Below are 9,129 nucleotides of genomic sequence, written 5' to 3'. Positions count from 1 at the left end.
AATGTTTAGAGAATACACTATGCATAAAAAATTACTTGCAAACATTAGAGCTTACTGTGATATTTGCAGAATTACAGCAGATTTTTAAAGCACTATAAATATTCTGTTTTTGGGACTTTGTCGAAATCGATGCAAAAAATTTAAAAGTTTTTCCTTGTCCTTGTGCAAAATTTATTGGATTTGTCAAAACTGTAATTTTTATTCCCACATGAAGCGTTCTAGGAACCAAATAAAAGCTGTTTGATAAGGTTAATTGGATTTGCTGTTGAGTTGTTAAGCAAAACATTGTGTTAGTTCACAAAATCTTTGAAAAAACAAAGAAAATCGATTTTTTATTTCTTCCAGATATTGTTGCTCACTACACCTGCACAAACCGAGATAAAAATATGTACGTAAAATATTCTAATATCTGAAAGTTGTAGCTTCAAAATGATGTATATCCCATCGATATGCGTTGATTTTTCACGAAGTTACAGAATGTCAAAAATAACTTAAAATTTCCGACTTCGCACTCTGTCCCTCTAATTTTTTTGTCGAGTAAAGGGTGTGTCACATCAAATTGCATCACGGAAAAAATTCTGTAGAAATTCGCCCAGTAGACCGATCCTTTTGAAAATTTTAGACAGTAAAATAAAAACTATTAAACAACTTTTGTCATTTTCTTTTTATTCATACTTCGAGCCCAAGCCCGTATGCTCTCACCTTCCTCTTTACCCCGTCCATAAGGTTCTGTACAACGTCAGGTTGAAGTTTTTTTTGAACAGAAATCCATTTTCTCTTGAAGTCCGCCTCCGATTTGACAACTTTTGGGTTCTTCCGGAGGGCCTGCTTCATAATCGCCCAATATTTCTCTATTGGGCGAAGCTCCGGCGCGTTGGGCGGGTTCATTTCCTTTGGCACGAAGGTGACCCCGTTGGCTTCGTACCACTCCAACACGTCCTTTGAATAGTGGCACGAAGCGAAATCCGGCCAGAAGATGGTCGGGCCCTCGTGCTGCTTCAATGGTAGTAAGGTAGGTAGTAAGTGGTAGTAAGCGCTTCTGTAGGCACTCCTTAAGGTAAACCTGCCCGTTTACCGTGCCGGTCATCACGAAGGGGGCGCTCCGCTTTCCGCAAGAGCAGATCGCTTGCCACACCATGTACTTTTTGGCAAACTTGGATAGTTTCTGCTTGCGAATCTCCTCCGGAACGCTGAATTTGTCCTCTGCGGAGAAGAACAACAGGCCCGGCAGCTGACGAAAGTCCGCTTTGACGTAGGTTTCGTCGTCCATTACCAGGCAATGCGGCTTCGTCAGCATTTCGGTGTACAGCTTCCGGGCTCGCGTCTTCCCCACCTTGTGTTGTCTTTCGTCGCGGTTAGGAGCCTTCTGAACCTTGTATGTACGCAGGCCCTCCCGCTGCTTGGACCGCTGGATGAATGAACTTGACAAATTCAGCTTATTGGCGACATCCCGGACTGAACTTCTCGGATCACGTCTAAACTGCTTAACTACGCGCTTGAGATCTTTTTCACTGACGGAGCATCCATTTTTGCCGTTCTTCACCTTCCGGTCGATGGTTAGGTTCTCGAAGTATCGTTTTAGTACTCTGCTGACCATGGATTGGACAATTCCCAGCATCTTACCGATGTCCCGATGTGACAACTCTGGATTCTCGAAATGAGTGCACAGGATTAATTCACGACGATCTTTTTCGTTCGACGACATTTTTCCAAATTTACGAAAAATTGACAGTGAAGCATGGCCAACGTGATCTATACACTCTTATCTGATTATAAGCGAAAGCTGAAGATATAATTCCTAAAAATTAAATTTCTACAGCGTTTTTCCCGTGATGCAATTTGATGTGACACACCCTTTATATGTCATGTTTGATGGTAATACAGCGAAATCGTTTATTTTTGCGTCTAAAAGTTTTTCTTCTATTTTGGCTGATTCATCAACTTATAGTTTCTTTTCAATAAATTTATTTGGCGAAATGGCGTGTACATTGTATAATACATATTAGGTACAAAGAAAAACAATGCGATCTTATTCATTTAATATGGCGTTCAGACTCTATGATGTATTTAGTTATATAGACCATCTTGAGAACATCACATATAGCCATCATTTTCTGAGCAAATTTAGTGCATGATAATAGTATTAACGCTATATAAATGTTGTTTCTCCACCACTGAGTAACATTATTATGCACCTCATGGTAAAAATCAATATTTCAACTTGGCTAGCCGTATCTAATGAATTGATTCGTGTCGGAAAAATTATCATTCCATTTGTTTCATATGTTTCATTTTGCGTGACATATTTTTCAATTATTATTTTTGAGCACATCCATTGGTGTTTTTGGCGTTTGAAAAATCAGCCCAGTTAACGAGCGGAATTCGTTAACCAAGCTGCGCTCTCAGCTCAGTTAGCGAACACCTGCTATATTTACAAATGGTTTTTAGGAGTGTCTTTTGAACTGTTTACCTCGGGGGTTTTCAAATCTCCGCGTGCTCCGCGGGAAATTTGTGCTCCGCGAAGTTGTAGCAAATGCTCCCACTTGAAAACCCACCTGGAAAAAAAATCTTCAATTCAATTTCACTGAGAATATAGTGATTTATTTTGTTTTCTCCGGGTTAGATGTCGTGTAACTGATATGCGTAACCAAAATAGAGTTGTTCTCATTTGAGTAATGTCAATACAGATAGAATCAGTTTTTTTTTGATGAAAAAGACGGGTGGGTAATGTCGGGGACATAACCGGAGTGACGTAGGACTATACAAAGGGGACAGCTTTTGTTAAATATATATTTTAAATATATTGTTTTATTTTCTTCTCCTACGTGAATACCTACCTATCTACCTGAAAAATGGATTAGTTTACTGTTTACTCTTTATGAATATGTTGATGGTTCTGAAAAGAACCTTTGGTGTTGTGTTTTTGTTATCACTCGATATTCCCATCTTGTTCGGTTAAACCTTCCTGTTTAGCTATTGCGTTTGCCACTCGCCACAGCTTTCACAGTTGGAAAATTTCTTCCCATCCAGCTTGTGACATATTGTTCAGTAAATTACATTTAATGCGACTTTGCCACTCACTGAATCTAATTGTTGCCTTGCCGAACCGAAGCTGCTCTGTTCTTGATGCGTGTTTTGTGATTGTCGTGAGCAGCTTTGCAAGCCAACTCGAGCACGCCGACGGCCGAAACTCTATAATCGCTGTTAGGTATACTGGTGGTCCGGCACCAATCCGTTCGGCCTAGTTACCCTTGCGGAGCAATCAGTGAATGCGGCCAACAGTGAACTGGAGATCTGCACGGTTCGAGTGAGACTTTGCCTTTCCCTTAACTTGTCCTCCTTTGTTACGTCCACGATGCCGATGCCGTACAACCACACGGGTTTACGGTTTGAAAGAAAATAAGATATTTTTTTGGGGTCCGCGTGTTTTATACTCTAGCGCAATTTAAGAATTGGTGAAAATCAATAAGCTCAGAACAACTGCCAAATTCACATACTCATCATATCCTGGCAAACAAATTATGAAAAAATCAATTTGTGTTTTATTATTATTTTGGATAATGTTTTAGAAAGCATTGAACTGTATTTCCTAAACTCTTTTTTGGAAAGTTTAATGGCCCTGAAAAGCGCCTTGTTTTATGGAATGGTTCCAATTTAGAAAACTTAGTACTCGTGGTTTTGAAAAAAAACCATTTCGAACGCCCTCGATGCCGCCTTGTTCTGGATTTGCCACCAAAGCAGTTTGTATAAAGAACAAACTTTTTTCTTCTGCTACCTGATGCCGTTTTGCGATTGCGTTTGCCACTCGCCGCTCGCTGCAACTGCCTGTTGTCTTGATGTCCACCGAACCGAATGTGTTCTGTTCCGAATGCGGGTTTTCTCATCGTCGCGAGCAGCTTTGCCAGCTAACTCGATCACTTCGGCGGCCGAAACTATATAACGCCGGCTAGGTGGACTGGTGCACTGGTACTAACGCGCTCGGCCTAGCTACCCTTGCGGGGAACTCCAGATCAACACGGTTCGAGCGGGATTTTGCCTTTCCCTTCACTTTTCCTCCTTTACCATGTCCAGACATGGCTGCTTGGGTTAGTTTGTTGATGTGTTGTGATGCGAACCGATGTGGTGTACGGTTTGAATGAGAATGATCGTTACGGAAGGAAGGAAGGTATTGTATTATAGAGACTTTAAACTTTTGCAGTTCATTCGTCTCTAGCCTTGAGAAAGGCCCTTTGAAAACTCTACTCTACTCTACTCCAGCGCTACCACCTCCGCCCTCTTGCCTTGAGAAAGGCACTCGATCCCTCGCCGTCCAGCTCGTCCAGCAACGATGTTGTCCAGTCGGTGTCCACACAAAGAATGATCGTTACGGCAGCGGAGCGGGGATTTTTAAGCTGACTGGCTGGCTCGAGAATTACGCATGTGTGAGACTGCGACCAATGTTTCGTTCATTTTTTTCTTTTTCCTTTCCAATCGTGCTTCATTCTATTTCGCTGCTGCTCTGGTTGCCCGTTTTGGTCGGTATGATATGAGGAGCACAAAATGGACCAATCAAAAATGGCCACATAGTGCATTTTGACAATGCTTGATATTTGACAATTATTCAATTATTTATCTCAAGAAAAATGAAATGTTATTCGTTATGATAGATGCGCAGATATATTTCCTATCAATTGATGCAAAAACCTTTGCGATCTATTGAGAAATGCTCGAGTTATAAGCGTTCCAAATCTTGCATTTTTTCCTACTTGTTCAGTGCCTATATTTCCATTTCACCCCCTATATCTTCCGGTTAGACGTAGTCCTACGTCAAAAATGCCGGTGCTCCGTCATATTTTTGACGTAGAACTACGTCTTTCAGGAAGGGTGCCAAATCAGAAAACAGGTCACGTTTTTATGAAATAAAGTTAACGTTAATAACTATTTTCACTGTGAACGAATTCTTATGATTTACATACCAATCGAATTGGAATTTCTCTAAGATTTGTTTGATATGCTATACATTACAATTCGCTAATCTCTAAACGGTTTAAACTCATGAAAACTGGAAGAACTTCCTTTTTTCCCATACATTTGTTCTGCCGATTTGTGTGCTAACCCTACCCGTATTTCTAATGCTTATAACTCGAACGTTTCTTAACAGATCAGAAAGATGTTTGCATCGATTGATAGGAAATATTTCTACGAGAACTACGTAAACATGAGATGTGCAATAATTTCAGAGAAAAATGTAAAATACAATGATCGTTTGACAATTCTTCCGTTCACATATTTTGGTAGTCCTAGACATCATATCAAACGTAAAAGGACGTTCATCAAATTTATTTGTAACGAAGAACATAATAAGTGGTAAACAAGTGGATTGCATAATGTAACTGCGTAGTTCTACGTCGAAAATATGCGGTCGTGTCCTAGATACAACCCCTTACAATTTTTTTGCTATAAAAAGGGCTCTGCCATGAAAAAATTCTGAAAACCCCTGGTTTAACTCAATTTATAGACTTCGAAACATCCACAAATCCGTTCCATTCAACATGGAATATTTTTTTCCTACATTTCCAAAAACATGCCCAGATTTACATTTTTTACAGATTTTTATCAATTACGATACGAGTTAATGTCGTCTGTGTTGGCATTTTAACGGTTTTTCCTGTCTGAATTAACGAATGCGTTGAAAATATGGACTGATTTCGAATGGCGATGAAAAAAAACCATAAAAGATAATTCAATGGACCAAATTTTCCTTAAATGCTACATTTATTAAGCCTTTTAAAAAATATTCGACACCCTGTCTTAAGGTAGTTGACCGGAACCTTGGGCATGATCGATGAAAAGATAAATGACAGCATGTTCTTCAGTTTCGCGGCTGTTTCTCTGTTTGACCACAAAGTTATTGGAGTAGATCCTTCGTTTTTTTAATCGATCGCAACGGCGGGACTTTGAGAGGACTTCGGTACGACGTCTATCAGTTGTTCCGACCTCCCGAACCAATGCGCGGGACCATGTGGCTCCCTTGCTCTCCCTCTCTTCAACTTCTTCTGCACTATACGGTTGCGCAGCAATGTCGGACGATCAATATTAGGTTTCGATTTTTTTCCTGATGTTTCAAACGACACTTAAGGGGGTATTCTAATGTAGAGACACGAATTTCGTACGTTTTTCCGAGCTCCGTAAAAATAAAACCAAGAATATTTTTACTATTCATTATATCATTATTTGTTCATCTATTTTTTAACAATAAAACAAAAATTGAACGGAGAAAAAATATTCATAACTTGAATAGTTAAGAGCTGATGAAACGAGAGGGTTCAAAGCAAAAGTTGTGCCATGGCGTACACGATTCCAACCCTTCTGGTTATCTGAAACAAAAAAAACCAACAGATTCTGAATCAGTAAAGATGTCGCTATCGCATGAACCTCGGACAAGTCAAAATCATGTTTTTTTTGGCAAAATGACGGCCGTTTGAAAAACAAAATGCGGTATAAAAAGTTTTTTCTTACGTTTCCCGATTTTTTAAAAATAGTAAAATTTAAAAAATATTATTTTTTAGATATTCATGCGATAGAGAGATGCCTACAGATTGAATCCATATAATTTCGACATAAATCGGTTCAGTAGAACTTGAGATATCGTGTACGCCAGTTTGAAAAAACTAGTTCCGAGAAAAACGCGTTTGAAGTTCATTGTTATGACCGTAGCAGGTTGAATACCACATCACTAAAATGACTCTCGGTAAATAATAGGATTTTCGATAAGTCCTTTCTAGAGTATATTCTTGAATGCCTAAACTAAAGAAATATGAAGGATTTTTTTTTTCAAATTTCTAGACTAGAATACTCCTTCAAATACATCCACAGAACAACAGAAATCGAACAGATGAAACACATAATTTAATTCACGACATATTGATACAATTGATTGTTTGGTTCCCGTATTCGGTTCGCCTGAAATCTATCCACAGGAATTATCTTGATCACAGGATCACTGTCGGTGCGTTCAAATTAACCGGGCCAAGAATGTGGGAGGAATCCGTTTCACCTAGCAATACGTTTGCGATAAATAAAGCTCTGGCTGAGCTAAGCCTTTTACGCAGAATTTCTATTCCAAGCAGGCGGCAACGATGCTTATACTGTGGTAGATCAGCAGAGTTGGTCCATGGAAGAGATCTCAGTGCAAATTATATAAATCGAAACTTAACAGCCTCAATTCTGCGCATATAGACTCCATACAACAGAAGCCGTCTCCAGAACCGATCCAACAAGAGCCTAGTACAGTGATTGGAGGCAGTAAGGATCACGAAAGTTGTTTGCAGCTCTTGTTATAAAACCTAAGTTTCTGTTTGCCTTAGCGATTGTGCTAAAGTAATGATCTCTGTAAGAGAGTCGTGAATCGAGATGAACTCCAAGGTCCTTCACCACGCTGACTCTATCGATGAGGCATCCTCCAGTTTCATATACCCAGAAAATTATAGATTTTTTCCGTGTGAAGGTGATGACAAAGCATTGCTGGACGCTGATGGTCTGATGATTAGAACAGCACCAGCTTTCAAACTGGCTAGTGAGTCTAGTGAGAGTCACTGCAGTGTCTTACAATCCTCAGTAGATCTATCATTGTATTAAAGCTTAAGATCATCCGCATATACAATTTGACAACCTGGTGGGATGAGCAAGCACACATCGTTGAAAAAGATAGAAAATAAAAGCGGCCCCAGGTTGCTTCCTTGAGGAACACCTGAACAATTTGTAAAGGCGTAGGACTGCGATAATCCAAGCTTCACAGTGAGTCGTCTGTTGATCAAGTAGGAACTGAGTCACCCTGAGACGATCAAGCAAGCACCTAATCGCTTCATGTTAGCTAGTAGCAGTTGATGATCCACACGGTCGAATGCAGCTTTGAGGTCAGTATAAACTATGTCGATATGTGCACCATGCTCGATAGCTCTGATGCAATATGAAGAAAAATCTACAAGATTCGTTTTGATCGACCTCGCTTCGAAGAATCCATGTTGATCTGGCGAAATGCGCGATTTGACAGCATTAAAGAAAACGCCACCAACAAGAATTTCGAATAGCGCATAGTGAAGTTATGCCACAATACGTAGATACGTTACGCTTATCACCTTTCTTATGGATAGGAAACATTACTGATTCTTTCCATTTCTCCGGAAACGTCCCCTCTGACAGTGACTTATTGAAAACAATTGCTAATGGTACAGCAATTGACTCAGCACACTTTTTCAATACAATCGGTGGACTTCCGTCAGGTCCAACAGCTGAAGGAGATTTTAATTTACGAATCGCGTCAAGAATGTTTTTTTTCTGAAAATGTGAAGTTTCCTATTTCAGTCACGTCCCTAGGGACATTCTCTAGTGCCAGGCTTATACCTTACTCCGTGATGTGGTTCGTTTTAAACACGCTGAGAAATGGTTTGCGAACAGATCACAAATTGCTATACGAGACTAATAATGGTAGGATTTAAGGAAAATTTGGTATATTGAATTATATTTTGTATTTTTTTATCTCCAACCGAAATCAGTCCATTTTTTAAACGCATACGTCATATTGTGAAAGTCACTCAAAGTTTTTGACTGGATCGTCACAAGGTAATTATTTAAACGAGTGTCGGTAACGGTAAAACCGCAATTCTCTAGCTTCATTCAGGATGTAATTCCAGGAAGTTCTCCAGGTCTTCTCAATTCATTGATTCAATCTCGCTAAAGGAATAACTAGTCCCATGTAGCTTCACGATATTTCTCTCTTCGAAATTGTTTGTTTTAAGCCACGTTTCAAATGATTTTTAAAACATAATTTATACCATGTTTCTTATGCAACTATCTGCAGAAAAGTCCGACAAAAACTGGATAGTCTAGCTTAGAGTAGTGCACAGCACAGAGGTATTTTTCATGATTTATTGATTTATTTTTTCATTGATTTATTTCTTAATAAAAAAAATTAACGATTCTCGCGTATTTTTTGAAAACGACCTATCTACATTGGCTTTCTCTTCCGATAACCGCGGCCTTGCAGACAGATTTGGCGCCAGTTTTGCCACATAGTTTAATGAACGAGGGATTCTTCTGCACTCCTGATCTTCGAACAAATCATGAAATGTTTTTATCGATGAGTCATTA

Source organism: Toxorhynchites rutilus, chromosome 3 (assembly GCF_029784135.1).
Source record: "Toxorhynchites rutilus septentrionalis strain SRP chromosome 3, ASM2978413v1, whole genome shotgun sequence".
NCBI classification, from domain to species: Eukaryota; Metazoa; Arthropoda; class Insecta; order Diptera; family Culicidae; genus Toxorhynchites; species Toxorhynchites rutilus.
The sequence above is the reverse complement of the archived record's forward strand: the minus strand, read 5'-3'. Positions refer to the sequence as shown.